Source organism: Elaeis guineensis, chromosome 6, assembly GCF_000442705.2.
Source record: "Elaeis guineensis isolate ETL-2024a chromosome 6, EG11, whole genome shotgun sequence".
NCBI classification, from domain to species: domain Eukaryota; kingdom Viridiplantae; phylum Streptophyta; class Magnoliopsida; order Arecales; family Arecaceae; genus Elaeis; species Elaeis guineensis.
In genome coordinates, this window is record NC_025998.2 from 124,824,602 (window position 1) to 124,842,741 (window position 18,140).

Consider the following 18,140-nt stretch of genomic DNA (forward strand, 5'->3'; position numbering starts at 1 on the left):
AATATTATCTATTATTTTTATGATAAGTTAAAATATTGAAAGAATAATTGCAAGAATTATCTTACAAGTTTGAAGTAAGATGCAAATGTTGCATCGAAAGGTGTGTATATAATATAGACTTATTTTTTGTTGAGTGCTTCAGACTCTAATACTTGAGTATTAAATATCGCCTATAGTTTGTATATCTGTAATTTATTGTAGCGACTATAGAATATCAGAGGGCTAAAAAGAGATGATCTTGAGCTTTTCGACGTAAGTAAAAAGTCCATTAGCGCAAAGGCTGTAGAAACCTATATGCTCAATTTACCTTCGGGCAAGACTTTGAAATTAGAAGATTATTATTATATGCCTAAGATCACTAGAAATATTATTTCTATACCTTTATTATCAAAATAAGATTATGAAATAAAGTTAATGGACAATGGTTGCTCCATTTTCTTTTCTAATGAATACTATGGCAGTGGTTAATAACAATCTTCTAATCCTTGCACTTCATGAAAATATCTTTTATATTGGTAGAAATATGAAAAGAAAGAGAGAAGATATGAATATCACATATCTCTGACATTGCTGTCTTGATCATATTAGTGAGTCAAGGATAAACAAGTTGTACAAAAAAGAGTTCTTTGACTTATATGATTATGAATCATTCAAAATTTGTAAATCTTGTCTCATGGATAAGATGACCAAGATGCCATTCTCTGGACATAAAGAGAGGGCAAGGGAGCTATTAGTTGTAGTACATTCAGATGTATGTAGGTCGATGATAACTCAGACCAGAGGTGGATGCTCCTACTTTATCATCTTTACAGATGATCTATCAAGGTTCGGATATGTATATCTTATGGAATATAAATCCAAAATTTTTGATAAGTTTAAGAAGTATCAAAGTATAGTTAAGAAATAAATTAAAAAAAGTATCAAAATTTTTTGATCTAATCGAGAAGGAGAATACTTATCTAGTAAATTTTTTGATCATCTTAAGAATAAAGATATTCTCTCTGAATGGACTCCTCCTTATACACTACAGCTAAATGGTATAGCAGAAAAGAAGAATCACACTTTGATAGATATGGTGTGGTCCATGATGTACTTCACAGTTCTTTCAATATCATTCTGGGGACATGCCCTAGAAACTGCTACATATATTCTGAACGGGATGCCTTCAAAGTCTGTTGCTAGTACTCCATATGAGATATGAAAAGAAAGAAAGTTGAATCTTAAACATCTTAAGATCTGAAACTATCCTGTTTATATCAAAAATATCTTTAGACATAAGTTAAGTACTAGATCAGAAAAGTATAAGTTTATAAGGTATCTTAAAAAAATAATAGATACTATTTTTACCATCCTACTAAAGAAAAGATATTTATTAGTAGATATGCCACTTTCTTGAAAAAGAAATTCATCCAAGAAGGGGATAGTGGGAGGAATGTTGAACTTGAAAAAGTTCAAGACCTACAATTAAACCATCTAGAAATACTTGTGGTTGGACCACAAGGAGATCCTCAACTCAAAGTATCCAAAGATAAGGTACATTCATAAAACACACCTTCTATTCGAAGGTCAGATAGAGTGCGACAGGAACCTCTGAAATATGAATTTATCATTGAGAATGACAATGAGATCAACATCACTAAGGATGATGATCTATTGATATAGTCGGAAGCTATCGTGAGTAGAGACTTTGATAGATGGCTAGATGCCATGAAATCCGAGATGAACTTAATGTATACCAATCAAGTATGGATTTTGGTTGATACCCCTGAAGATGTGACCCTAATAGGGTGTAAGTGGATCTTCAAAAAGAAGATCGAAGTAGATGGCCAAATAAAAATTTACAAGGCTAGGTTGGTGGCAAAGGGTTTCAAGCAAAGGCTAGAAATTGACAATAATAAAACCTTCTCACCAGTGACCATATTCAAGTTCATTCAGATTTTGCTTGCTATAGCTGTATACTATGACTATGAGATCTGACAGATCGATGTCAAGATCAACTTTTCTCAATGATAATCTTGAGGAAGAGGTCTATATGACTGAGTTAGAGGGATTTATCTGAAGTAGGAGAGCAAATCAAGTATGCAAGCTAAGAAAATCAATCTATGGATTAAAGCGACCTTCGAAGAGTTGGAATATCTATTTTGATATAACAATCAAAGAGTTTGACTTTATCAAAAATATGAATGAGCTTTGTGTGTATAAGAAGATAAGTAGGAGTGCTATTGTCTTCTTGATTCTGTATATCGATGACATACTACTCATTGAAAATGATATCCCAATATTGTAATGGGTTAAGACTTGACTATCAAATAAGTTTTTCATAAAAGATTAGGATGAAGCATCCTATATACTAGATATATAGATCTATAGAGATAAATCTAAAAGGATACTAGGCTTGTCCTAGTCTCGATATATATACTTTGTATTAAAGAGGTTCAACATGGAGGTAAGTAAAAGAGGTTTCTGCCTGTAAGATATGGCATATGTCTGTCCAAGAAAATATATCCTGAGACACCTGAGGAGAGAGAGAATGAGTGAAATCTCTTATGCTTGAACTGTGGGATCGATCCTGTATGCCATGCTATGTACCAGGCCTGATGTAGCTTATACTTTGGACATAGCTAGCAGGTTTCAGGCTGATTTAGATGAAGATCATTGAAAAGCTGTGTAAAATATTTTTAAGTATCTAAGAAGGATTAAAGATTTTTTTCTTATATGTGGAGGAGGATCAGAGTTAAAACTAGAGGATATACGGATTTTAATTTTCAATCTGATCCAGATGATAGCAAGTCAATATCAGAATATGTGATTATCCTAAATAATGAAGCAATGAGTTAGAAAAGTTTCAAATAATAGACTGTAGTAGACTCAACCATAGAGTTAGAGTACATTGCTATTAGTGAAGCCATCAAGAAAGCTGTCTGGATGAAAAAATTCATCACAAAATTTAGGTGTGGTTCCTGAGATAGAATGATCAGTGCTAGTTTTTTATGATAATATCGGGGTCATTGCTTAAGCCAAGGAATCTAGGCTCATTAAACATCCAAGCACATCTTTAGACGCTTTTACCTCGTTCAAAAAATTATTGAGAGACCAGATGCTGTCTTAAAATGAATTTATACTAAGAACAATATAGTAGACCCATTTACTAAGGCTATACCACAGCAACTATTTGATTACCATCTTGATAATATGGGATTGAGATACAAAGGTGATTGACTTTAGTACAAGTGGAAGATTAAAAAAAAAAAGAATATCCTACAAGCCAATCGCATGAATGATGCAATGAAACTTTTTTTTACAATCTTTTAACTCATGTAATGATATTATTCATTAGTAAGTTATTGATTCATCATTATAGTTGTATTTTATTATGTATAAGATTATGATGAACTTCATAGATTAGGACAATGATTTTAAGGTCATGAAAAGTTCATGCTTGTGAAACCTAAAATCTTAAAATCCTAACCTTAAATATTTCTAATCGTAAAAAATATTGAATCGAAAATCAATATTTCAGATAGACTGACACATTCTATGTATGCTTGATAGAAAATGTGGCTATTTTTATAAGCCGTTTATGTGAGACACTAATGCAAGGATGTAGGTGCTCATTAGAGAATAAATTTACTGAATTAACCACTAATAGAGACATCTTATGGAGCCTTACTTGCATGTCAAAAAATAGTTCTCTAAGTGGGAGTAGTACAAATGATCCTTAGACCTGAGATCATCATGGAATCTTATACATATGAATCCATATTTTAGTTCATATCCATGCATGGCATAAAGACATGTATCGAATATTCTAAATATGATGAAGTGTGTATAGAGGTTATGAGTCGATCAATAGAAAATCGATCACTCCTAGTAAGAGGAGATGATATCCTATGCATTCTCATCTCTTTATGACTCAGAAAGTCTTTAACCAAAGTAGTATAAAGATTAGAAAGAGTTTCTAATACTACATTAGAGTCATCATTGATTGATGGAGAATCGATAAGAATATGTGTTTGAGTTTGATATGATTCCATACTCATGAACATATTCGAGATGCGGGATAATCGAAAGATTGAATTGCAGAGTAACTTACCATTGAAGGGCATATTTGAAATTTTTATCAATTTTTACATCTTCTAAGTAATCATGATACATTGCTAGATGTCAATCTTGACTTGTAGGTTTAATCCAATTAAAGAGTTTAATTCGATCTTCAATTAGAAAATGTTCTAATTGCTGAACTTGAGTTTGCATGGTTTGGACCTTCATCGATTAGCAAGAGTTCTAATCAAATTAGGTCAACTTGCATCCGAACCTACTGCTGGCTAGATATGGAACCCAATAAGTCACACATATTAGAAAATTAGCTAAGGATCCATTTGATATAGTTGATTGAAATTATGGATCCAATCGGATAGCCAGTAAACATACTAGCATGTGTGGCTAACCCTAGCTCTTTTGGAGATCATATTTGATCTCAAACCTTGCTATTTGGCTAACTCAATTTGGTGAGTATTTGGATTAGGTCAAGCCACTTGGAGGCAGTCCAAAATGAGGCACCTAAATCTCTTATCCATGTTTTGGAATCAAGAGTCCAAGTGGTTATGGACTCTTGGCGCTAATTGTGAAGGAGTGCATGCCCACTTCATTTTTAGTGTGCAGAAGGACCAGAGTCCCTCTGCTTTGGGTCTCTGACCTTTAAGATGTGGAGATCAACCTCTAAACTCTTTTGGCATATTTTTTAAAGTGTGAAAATGGCCTGAAATGGATGTGGGATGCTCGACTTTTGTTGGCACATGCACAATGATATGCAGATCACATGAAGAGGTGCTTAAGAGTCCTTCTTCTTCAAGCAGAAGGAGGCACATCTTGTATGCTTATCTGGTTATTTAGAATCAAGTTTGAATGTACTTGCCACATGACAAGTTTTGGTTCAATCTGAATTCATAATGGACACCAAAGCATCCCTTCATGAGGCACGCGCATGGGAGAATGAATCATTATATTTAAAACCAGATAAGTCCTTCTGCTTGAAGGAACTCTAATTATCTGATACAATGATTAAAATGAGACGTGACTTCTTGATTGGCGGCCCCTCTGGTTCCATAAATAAGGGGCGGCAGATAGGATTGGTCATTTAATTCCTATAACCCTATCCATTCCCTCTCTTACAATCCTAGGTTTTAGGACAAGGTTTGTCTATTCCTAATAGTTCTAAGAGTTTAAAAGGTCCTAAAGAAGGAAGTCAAGGCCAGAAGGAGATTTTGAGAGGTCCAGACTTAGATCTGGAGGAGGGCCTGATCAGTTGGTGGCTGGTCAAATTCTAAGAGTTAGAACTCTTGAAGCAAGGTGAAGGAGGAGCGCTGTCTTTACATTGATTCCTGTGTGGATCACCGTTGGAGGGCAAATACTTGAGTGCCTAGTAGAAATAATTTTTTACCAAATCAGAATTTAAAAGGTATGCTTCCTAATACTTCTTATATATTCATGCTTTGATTGTTATTATCAAGAGTTCCTGGGTATTAGGATTTTGATGTGTAGGGATGTTTTAAATAAAAATTATAAATACCAGTTCTTTTACTGTATCATTAAAATTTAATAGTGGTATCAGAGCTTATCATATACAGTATAAATAAAAAAAAAAAAAAAGGAAGAGAGAAAAATACAAGCTGTGTTCTTTAATTCTTTTGTGGTTGGACTGATCCACCTGACATGGTAATTATGGTATCATCACTTCACTATAATATAGTATAGCAATAATGTGCACTAGAGGTTGAGAAACCAAGGAAAGAAGGACACGTTATATTTTTTATTGCACTACCACGAACACTAGTGAAGTTAGTGCTTAATCACGATTAGATAATCAAAAAAAGAGCTGGATTACTCATCCAACGTAATAACAACTTAGTGGTCTCGCATGTCCTGCAATAGGAAGAGGTCCCATGTTTTCAAATTATATACAGATTGATGCATATAAACTGGTTACTACAGACTGATGCTATTCCTTGTCCCAAAAAAAGAAAACGAACTCCAGCTGCCAATGGGGCGCCTTGTCTAGCCCGATGCCTTTTTTTTTCTTTTGGTATAGAAACCTCCTCTCTTGCTTATTTTCCTGGTCATCTATCTTTGTTAATTGGTCACCTACATCCCATGTGACTGGAAGAAAAGCACAGTACAAGAATTCAGAATAAAGCACCGGATGGGACACCCAAGTTGATGGAAGAAAACAAAATCCAGCTGGCACTAGGGTAACCTTCTCTAGTCCGACGCTTTTGCAATCCTCCTCTCTCTTGCTTTTTTATCTGTTCATCTTTGTTAATTGGTTATCCAAATCTTCTAGATTTTGGTTGGGAGAAAGCATCGTGCAAGAAGGGGATGTCGATGATAGTTGATGCCTTTGTCTCTAAGTTCCCTGATGGCTTGGGCGCTCTGGTTAAGGATGAGATGGCCATGCTCTTGGGTGTGATCCGACGAGACCGCATAGCTCCAGAAAACTCTTCAGACAATAACACCGTCGAAAAAATACATTGTCCTGCCATAGATCATGTTTTAGGTTTTTGATACAAAGATCATGTGCTGGTTCTGAGACAATCTCAAGTGGCGGGGTCCACAGGGCATTCTTCGCATATGGGGATTTCATGTCCATCGTTCCTCGTAAGGCATGCTTTTAAGCTCCACCACCATCCCCGACAAAAAAAAAAAAAAAGGTGGGCGCGCGATGCCTTTTTGTCTCCATTAAATCCCCGGACCTAATCTAATTAGAGTATGAGTTCACACGCTACTCATACTCCAAATTGGTTGCAGAAGTTCGACTGATGATCGGAGAAATTATTGCATGAACATGCATCAGATGCAATTGGACCGCATCAAATCCCACGGTGAAGAACACGCCACGCTGCCCCTTGTATTTCACCAATTTCCAATTGTGCACTATCCACCATGTCTATGCTTCGGGAGTTGCACTGGTTCACTTGCACCTGGTGCATGCCATATGGAGCCGTAATCTAGGGTGAAGAAACGGCGAACGGGCAACTGCTCTCCCCTTGTTCGCTGCCGATGAGATGCCTACGTCTGTGGGCACCAAAGGCCGCATAGATCTGAGGTTAGGATAGGTCCTCCTCTCCTCCGCCTCCCTTCTCTTTACGCCTGTCATCGAGTTCTATTGACAAACCGCCTTCTGGTGATCCTCTGCCTCTTTTTTTTAAAATCAAATAATTTGGTGTATTTCCTGTTAATTTCTCTGTAATTCTTGAAGTTCATCTCTCATAAGCTACAAGGAAATTTGGTTTGGATGGAAGGTCATAGCTCATCTATCTTGTGTTCTTTTGGTGATGATCGATAGGTATTTGGTTGCCACCCCCATAATCTATATATTATGATTGAAACAAAGAAGATACATTAGTATGTACTGCAAAAATATAAATCAATTGGTTAACAAGCCACCTTTTCGTTGATTCTATTCTGGATTTCAATTTTTCTTTATCAAGTCATTTTACTAAGTAGTCTGTCTTTCTCTTCCACTGTGTCTTAGCTCACTATCTTTCAATAAAGCCGAATCTTAAGGCAAATCAGGTGTAGAAAGAACTTTGATATAGTATTAACTTTTCACTCAAAAAAAATATATATGATATTAACTTTGTCTTTCAATATAAAGAATATTTCTTTCTTCTCCACGTTGAACGGTTTCATATCACAGGTCCTATTTAATTTCTTGCTTGCACTTTCTCTATTTTATACACTGTATCACAATAACCAGAAGGTCCTTTGCACTTTCTCCATTTCAATGTTATGAGACCTGAAAGTCTAAGTGAATGTAATGAGCTTGAATTTGTGTGCATTACAAATTGTTTATCTTCTACGTGTGTATGGATTAAGTGCAAGATACGGCAAAAATATCCCGCACAAGATCTGCTTTTATAGGCACACTATTTATTTTTCAAGAAAAATGACATATATCTCTCACATTTGGGAAAACTTCAAAACTGTAACTTCAATTGTTTGAAACAAATTATTTTTTTCTTCAGATCTAAATAATGTAATATAGCTGTAAATGCAATTATATATTGCTTTTGAGTTATTACTCTCTTATTTATTTTATTTCTTAGCAATATTCTCATCCCATTATAAGTTTGAATCTATATGCCATCCTTGGACTGACAAAGTCTGATGTTGAAAGTGTTTGCATTGATTTATTCTCTTTACTATCTATGACTGTTTCCAAGACAATCCTTTCCCAAGAAAACGTAGAGACTAATTTGCACCTTAGTGTCATTAAATGGCTATCAATAATCTCAGATGCTTGGCTTAGATATTTTGCCATAAAAGAATTGTGAAGTTTTGATCTTTTGAATAAACAGCCAACAGAGGTGTCTATTTTTTTCATTGTTTGAGAGTGTTTTATAAACTAAGAAGGAAAGATCTTCACCAATGCAAATTGCATATCACCATCTTAGGACTTGGTTGCTCCTTTATTCCTTTCTCTTGAAAGTTAACTCTTTTATATATTAGGATTATACATGTACAATGCATGTGCCTTTGAAAAGAGCTACAAAAATTGAAGAAAGTGCATAGTAGGCCTTTCATTGGAGAAAATATTAAAAGTATAAAGTCAAAAGTAGGGTGGAGTTGAAATAAAAAAGTTCCTATATTATAATAGTAAGACTAGAAATATAAGGAAACCACTAATTTTTTTTATAAAATAAATACAACAGTAAGCAATAATCTAATGACTTCTAATCTAGCTACAGGTTCAAAGATTTTATCAAAATCAATTTTTTGTTCCTGATTATAACTTTAGCAACTAATCTAGATTTATTTTTGATAACTACTCTATTTTTATTTAATTTATTTTTATATATCCATTTTGTTCTAATTATAGAGTGATTTACGGATCTACTTACTAATATTTAAATCTTATTTCTTTCAAATTGATTAAGTACCTCTTGCAATGTATTGATCCAATTAAGATCATTTTTAGCTTCCTCAATTGATTTTGGTTCTATCTGAGATACAAATACTAAATGATTATTGATATTTTTCAAGAAAGATCGAGTTCTTGTCCTTTGTGATGGATCACTCATAATAAAATCTTTTGTCCACAAGCATACCTCTATTTCTGAGAAAGATTTTCATTTTGTCCTTGAATGCTCTTATGGTTTTCTTCTTCATCTTCAGCATCCTTATCATTTTCTTTAATATTTTGTGCTGGAGTTTCTCTTAGAATAAGATTTTTCATTACTTGGTCTAAGATTCCTATGTCATCATCAATAATATCTTCCTTTCTCGAAGATATATCATTAGTTTCATCAAATATAATATAAATAGATTCTTTAATAATTAATATTCTCTTATTGCAGATTCTATGTCTTGTTAGATAAAGAGTATCCTAGAAAGATATCTTTATCCGACTTAACATCAAATTTATCAATTTTATTTTTTTATTATTTAAATAAAGCATCAACAATCAAAAATATGAAAGTAACTAATATTATATTTTCTTTATTTTCAAAGCTTATAAGAAATTTTTTTTCAAATTGGTCCAATCAAAGCATGATATAAAATATAACATGCCATGTTAATTAATTTCGCTCAAAAATATCTTGAAAGATTGCTTTCGTATAGTATGTTATAGACTATTTTTTTAAAAGTTTTATTTTTTCTTTCTACTATCCAATTTTCTTGAGGTATCCGAGATGCAAAAAAATTATATTTAATTCTTTTTCTATTACAAAAAATTTTAAATTATTAATTTTTTATATTCAATTTTATGAACATTTTTAATACAAATAATAGTTGAATTCTTTTCATTTAAAATTTTTTAATAAAACTTTAAAAATATAAAAAATACTTTATTCTTTTCAGTCAAAAAATAAAATTCATATGAAATAAGAGAAATCATCAACTATCATAAGTTCACATATTTTTCTTCTAGGCTTGTAGTCCTAATAGATCTAAATAAGTCCATATGAATTAATTCTAAAGGTTTAAAAGTTGAAACAAGATTTTTTGATTTGAAAGAATTTATAGTTTACTTTTTTAATTAATATGCATCACACATTTTATTCATTTCAAAATTCATCCTTAGAAAATTTTTTACAAGATCTCTTTTGACAAGCTTTAAAATCAAATCCATACTCATATGTCCTAATCTACGATACCGTAATCAACTAGTTTCATTAACTTTAATATCCTTTGCAACTAGACATTGATCATTTTTATCAAGAAAACATCTAGATTAACCATATAGATATTGCCATGTCTGTATCCAATGAATATAATACCATCATCATTGGGACTAGAATATCCATCTATTATATTTTAATCCATCTATTAATAAAATATTCTCAATATAGGTAGGAGTGATACAAATATTAATTATTTTAATGATATATCCTTTGCCATTATCATCAAAGATCACTTGTCCTTCTTCCTTAGCTTCAAAGGTGACGAACTGTAACTTATCACCCATCGTGTACTTTAAGCAGCCACTATGAAGGTATCATCTTCTTTTCCTTTCTCGAGCTATAAGATGCCCCTTAAAGAGAAAACTAAGTTATAATTTTAGGTACTTAAGCTTTTTTGGGCCCTTTAGAGGTAGTGATAATGATTACTTTGGGAATCCAAACATTTTTGATATTATTTCTATTTAATTTTTTGAAATCACATGGATAAGCTGTGTTTAGATTTCCTGTAGTAAAAACAAGTTGCATTTGAAGATGCATTTGATGTGGATTTTATAAAGAAGTTTTTTAGAAAATTTTGTTTCTTAAGAAGTTTATAACCAAGGCCAACTTTGTTGAAAATATCACTTTAACTACTTTAAAACATTTAGAGCTTTTCATAGCTAATTAAAATAAAATTTTTTAAAAATGAGCTTAAGTTTTTCAACTTTTTTCTTTAAATTTTGGTTTTCTTGAAATAATGAATCTTTTTCTTTCAAACATTCTTCATTTTCTTTGATCAAAACATGATTATATTTTTTTTAAGCTCTTTATTTTTAAAACAAGCTTTTTAAATTTATCTAAAAAGTCAAAAAATATAACTTGCAATTCATCAAATATAAAATCAATATTAGTTTTAGAAGTTACCTCCTTCTCATATGCCATAAGGTATAGGTTTGCCACTTTTTGACTTTCCTCATAGAAGCTTGAGTATTTAGTATCTCCAAATGACTATTATTACTTTCTTCTTGACTTTCTTGAAGGATTTCTTAAGAAGGGGATAATCAATTTTGAAGTGCTCGGGCTTCTTGCACTCATATATGGGTGGCTCTTTTTTTTTATCATTTTCCTTACTAGGTTCATCTTTTATGAAGGGCTTTCTTCTAAAATTTTATCTCTTTTTCCTTATAAACCTTCTAAATTTTTTAGTGATGAGAACCATATCCCTATGTTCATCTCCTTCTTTCGATTCTTTATTGTCATCCTCATCTTTGATTATGGATTTGAGGATAATAGTCTTCTTTTTTTTTGACTTCCTCTTCACTATTTTGTTTCATAGTTAACTCATAAGTCATGAGAGAATCAAAAAGTTCTTCTAGTGATATAATGTTGGGGTCTTTAGTCTCTTGAATGGCATTATTTTGACCTCCCGAGCTTTAAGAAGTGACTTGAAAATTTTTTGAGTAAGCTCACTATTAGTATAAGACTTTCTTAAGATTTTAAGGTCATTAATAATATCATTAAATCTAGTAATTAGAAATTAATTTATTTTATTCCATTTTACATAACTTATATTTATGAAAAGATATATTTATCTTAGATTCTTTAACTTGATTGGTATCCTTTGGGTAATCTCTAATCCATCTCATATTTCTTTGACAGAAATATAATTAAAAATCTTATTAAATTTATTTATATCTAGAGAACAATAAAAAATATTCATAACCTTTACATTGAGCTAGATTATTTTTTTATCTAAGTTATCCCAATCCTTTTTAGGTTTGGAAGTGACTATGCTATCTATCATGATTATAGATGTGTATGAGTCATTGATTATGACACTCACTACAAGAAATCTGATTTTTTACGATAAAATTTTTTCATCGCTAAAGATGAATTTTTCATCGCTAAAACTATTAGCGATAAAAATTTTTGTTGCTAAAAATTTATAGAAAAAGCCTCATAGCAAAAGGTCTTAGCAATGAAAAAATTTTATTTCATCGTCAAAAGTAGTCAACCGCATGACGAAAAAATTTGCAGTATTAGCGATGAAATATTTTCATCATAAAATCATAAACTTTCATTGCTAAAATTATGATGAAAAATATTTATGACATCAAAAAAAAATATTATTCATTTAAAATTTTTATTATTATTATTTTTTAATTTTAGCATTGAAAAATAGAATTTCATCATAAAATTTAGCAATGAAAAAAATTTTGTCGCTAATTTAGTTATGAAAAAAAATTTGTCACTAATTTATTGATGAAAAAAAATTTATCACTAATTTGGTGATGAAATATTAAATTTCATCACTAAATTTGTGATGAAAAAAAATTTATCATAATTTTTATGATGAAAAAAAATTTATCACAATTTTTGTAATGAAATAAAAAATTTTATCATAATTTTTATGATGAAAAAAATTTTATCACTAAAAAATAAAAAATAATAATAAAATTTGTGATAAAAAAAATTATTTTTAGCGATGAAAATTCTTTTCATCATAATTTTAGCAACAAAATAAAAAAATTTGTCGCAATATGTAGTGAAAATTTGAATATTTTAGAATCTTCAAAATTTTTTAATTATTTTTGTGATAAAATTAATATTTCATCGTTAAATTAAATTATGAATGAAATAAAATATTTTTTAAATTTTTTTACTATGAAAGCATCTGTTTAAATATAAATTTTCATCAGATCAAACGTATTTTACATAAAAATATATGAACACAATAAAAATATTCAAATTCTAAATAACAACAAGTTTCACAGCCATCATTGTCATATACAAAAATATGAGTTCATACACCATTTAAAATTAAAAAAAATTACAAACTATATATCATCAAAGTTATTGGCCTCGTTCCCTCCTCCAGGCGTTGATCCCTGGCCCGATGTGTGTCGCGATGGCTGTGCAGAGACAGCATCATGCGGCTGTAGAGGTGCTAACTCGGAGGCATCGCTACTGAGCCATCCTACCATCATCGTCACTATCCTCTCGAGCATCTGACTACGATTCATCCAATAAGTAATTTGATCCAGCATCATGCTCATTGATGTCCTAACTGCCTCTGGCACCGAGGCATCATCAGATCAGCCAGACGATGAACTGTGAGATTTTTTTGATCACATGCTATGCCCAAATCCTAGCTGCCGTCTGAGAACAGCATCCAGGATCGCATCATCTATCATCGAACAAACAGGCTGTGATCCAGTATCGCTGTCAGATCCAACCTCACTCGTCGTCTGCTCTTTCAATTATAATATTTTTTTTCTTTACAATAGACCAAATAATTCTATAAATTTATTTTAAAGATTTTAAAAGTATTCAAAATGTAGTACCATACTTATATGACGCTGTCTCGCCTCCTCGATCACAAACTCGTCACTCTTGTTCTGATAGATTTACCATAGACGTCGACCTTAGATAGTCCCTATTCAAACAAAAGAAAAGAAGAAAAAGGATATCAAAGTAATTTAAATATTCAATAAGAACTTACAAAGTTTAATTGCAAATATAGTTACATACCATCATCTTCATTCCTTGTGCAAAAGAGGCACTTTCTTGCACATGAATAAAATCAATCTTACTCCTATTCACCTTATTCGCCTTCGATCGTTGCTAAAAAATACATACAATTATAACCAATAAAGGACATAATAATATCAAAATAACTTGAAACACTAAACATACTTGAAATGCCTCACTTATAAAATGTTCGCATAACCACCACCAATTGTCACTAGACCCAGCCCAATTTCTATAAGGCTGGGTCACAGGGTCAATCCCCGTCGCCTGCAACTCATTGCAGTATTTATGAAGCTTACATCACTGATCTTTGTATCTATTTGCAGCCATTTTGAGAATACATGCCGTCACTTGTTCGTCGGTGCAATCTTTGAAGTTAATATTATCCTGCACATAGGAACATTCATCATAACAAAAAGCAAAGACATAGAATTATTCATGTAATAAAAAATTATCCATATAATAAAAAATTATCCATGTAACATCCTTGAAGTGTAACAACGAGACTAGAGAAAAGATAATATGGACCATATAATGATGTGTAAGACATTTGAAGTTAATTCTTACCTTGATGTGAGAGACTCAGGCATCGCGGTATCGAGGGGCTACATGCTTGAAACTTTCGACGACCCATAAAAAATAATTTCACATATACAGAATGATCTCATTTGCGACTCTACTAGTCTCTGTGCCAACAAGATGAACTAAAAAATCTATACTTTCAGCTTTTCATTGTGCGTATGCATGTATTTCTCCAAAATGAGGCCCCTACTAGGACTACGCACTGTGATAACCCAGTCCGATGGGCCAAAAGCCCAATAAGGCCACCTAGGAAAAAAAAAAGAGAGGGGGAAGAAGACTCCTGATCGGAGTCTTCTCCTTCCCCGATCCCGATCGGAATCAGAGTCCTAGGGCCATTAAAAGACCCTAGGACGAGCCCTATAAGAATCCCCCTCCTCTTCTCTAAGAGAGGACACAACAGTCACCGACGATCGTCGGAGTTCTACTCTAATTTTTTTGATTGAAGCTGCAGCCCCTCGACTCGTGCTCGCCGTGATTTCACGTCGGTGGGGGTCATCGGAGGCTGTGGTAAGTCCTTCCTCCTCTTCCTCCCTTCTCTCCCTTCTTTTCCGTGTCGGTGGGCATGACTACCGACGACAGGAGTTGCCGAATTTCGTCAGAGAAGGAAGCTCTGTTCGGCTTCTCTCTTTTTTCTGGTTTTTAAGGCACCGACGGTCACCGCCGACCGCCGGCTCTGGCCTCTCCAAACTCGGGAGGGTCGCCCCTTGTGTCGGCCACCACCAGGCAAAGTACGATCGTGAACGATCAGTCAAAAATAAGGGGATCTCTAGGTCCCCTGTTTCGGCCAAAGAAGGCCACAGGAAAAAGAAAAGGAAAAAGAAAAGAAAAGAAAAGGAAAAAAGAAAAGAAAAGGAAAAAGAAAAAGAAAAAGAAAAAGAAAAGAAATATATATATATATATAATAATAATAATAAATAATACACATGAGAGAAAGTTTCTCTCATCCCTCTCTTAAGTTTTTCTCTCTCTAAAATTGGACTTTCTCCTCTATCTTTTCTCTATATTTTTTCTCTCTAAATTCTCTCTCTATTTTCTCTCTCTAGACTTTTTATCTCCTTTTATAGATTTTATCTCTTTAGGGTCATTCTCTCTCTCTGATTACTTTATAGATCCTAGGATAAACTTGAGATGAAAATATGATGACCTGAGACTGCTTCAAAATTCGTGCAGTAGATTGGATCTCGATCCGATCCTTATTCGAAATTGATAACATCAATCATAGTTAATTCATATTAAGTCACTTTGATATGACTTCTGATGATCTCAATCATGATTGTCACTTTTGAAGGATACGAAGATTCTCTCTCCATTTTCTCTCTCTACTTTCTCTCTCATGATTGACTTTCTCTCTCTAAGAAGGTCTATGAATCCTGTATCGAGTCATGCCTTCATCTTTTAGAGATTCATATTGACTCTAATAAGATGATTCGAAGTTGCTTTGATATCCGTGCTGTATGTCAACCTTATTTGACCATATTAAGTATTTTTCAAAATCATTATTAAAGAATCCTATTGATTGATCTTGATCTTAATTCGATCTGTACTTCATGATTTCTTGATCAAGTCATTTGAATCTGACCCTCAGATCAGAGATCCTGAATTGCCCTGGTATCTGGATGGTCCGACACATCCGATCAACTGTTCTTTTTTCTTATGATTTAATCTTATTATATTCATGGAATAGAAATTGATGATGATTTGATATTTTAAATAGGATTAGCTGATTCTTCTAACGAAGTCTGAAGATCTAAGATGAATGAGGTAAGTAGATCTTATGCTCCTGATTTATTTTTAAATGATTATATTTTTATGCAAAGAATTGCTATTGATGAAATCATAATTTTTCATAAAATAAGGATCGGCATATGTGATATGAAAAAGCATGTTTTATTATGAGCATTGATTTCATGAATATGTCTTATGAAAATAGCATGATTATGAAGCATGAATTTCATTATTTTTTCATCTATGTATATGTATACTTTAAGAAAAAGATATAATGATTTCAAAAAGATTCTCAGATGGCTATGAATGAATCCCTTCGGAAAGGTCGACATCCGGAGCTAGCATCCACACGAAACATGGCCCTACCAGCGGGTATAAAGTTGGCACATGAATTAAGAACTCTGTCGATTAAGAAATATGGCCCTGTCATGGGTATAATAGTGATCTTAACACGAATATCTGTGAGCAATGTTTTGAAACATGACATGAATACATGATGAAAATGATTTACGATTCATGATTGTGAAATATACATGATTTATGCATGCATGATGAGTTTATAACTTGTTTTGTTATATACTCTATGAAATACTTTATTTTGTATTATCTGTTATTTTTTAAATATTGCATTATCATGAAAAACTTATGCTTGATCCAATAAGGAAGCGCAAGTTCTACTTACTGGACTAGTGTAGCTCATATTCTTTTTATTTTCTTTTTGTTTGAACAGAGGAATAAGATTAGGATCGGTAAAAAGAATTCAAGCTTGAAGATCTGCATAGCAAGCTTGAAAATTTGATAGTAGAAGTTTAGTTATTTTATAATCATGGATTTATAGTTATTTATAACTATTAAGATTCGAGTTGGTACTTGCTTTTGGATTTAAATGCTCTGAACCAATATTAGTTCGATTATTTGATGAATAATGGAATTGAATCTTTTTATTTGATGGATTTTAGATGATTATAATGGATTAGCTTCGTGTTATCGTGGGCTCCATCCCTCGGTAGCATGACCGTGTTATGTCCTGGATTTGGGGCGTGACACGCACTGTGCGTCACTGCTGTGTTCCTGCAATTTTTGATATTTGTTCGAACAACTTGCTTTTTTTTCTTCAATTTTCTATACTTATTCGTACACCTACTTGGCTGGTCGGACCCTTACCAAATATGACATCCTATGGGTCGGGTAGCTGATTTAAAATATTATCCGTAGATCAAAATCTTGGCTGGGCACGTCGTTCATGCTTGTCGTTGAACTTAATTAAGACTTCTCCTCCATCTATGATCATCCGACAAGAAATGTCGATGGCCGGTGAAACAAATCTTTCCACAAATATGGTCCAATATAATATCATCGTTACAAGTTGGGCATGCATTATATCTTTTTGTACACCACTCAGAAATATCACCATATGTAGAAAAATTGTTAACTGTCCAAAATAGTGCTGCATGCATGTGAAAGATGCCTCCTGCAACATGATCATACGTTTCGCATCCTTCTTCCCACAAGTATTACAACTCTTTGATCAACGGTTCTAAAAATATATCTATGTCTCTTTCAGGGGTACGGGGACTCGAGATCAACAAAGTCAGTAGATTAAAAGGTGATTTCATGCACTTTCAAGATGGTAAATTATAAGGAAACACCATAACAGGCCACATACTGTATGTAGTGCTAAGATTATCATATGGATTAAATCTGTCTGTTGCCAATCCTAGCCTGACATTTCATGAATCAACTGCAAACTATGGATGTTCACGATCAAAATATTTTCACACATCTCTATCTGATGGATGTCTCATGACATTGTCGTTGATGTTGTTTTTCTCCTTATGCCATCATATGTCACAGGCAGTATGCCTTGACATGAACAATCAACGCAATCATGGTATAATCAAAAAGTACCCCAAAACCTCACACAATATTTTTATTTTTTTTTTATCCTTACCATGACTTTCTTTCCATCTGCTTGAATGACAAATTTGATATGCTTGTAGATCTTTTTTTCCCTTCCAAAAGAGAACACAATCATTCAGATATGTATGTATCTTTTCGCAGCATAGGCCCAAGTCATCGACTCCCAACTCGAGTCCTTTCAATAATTTTTTGGCTTCATAATGACTTGACGAAAGTAAC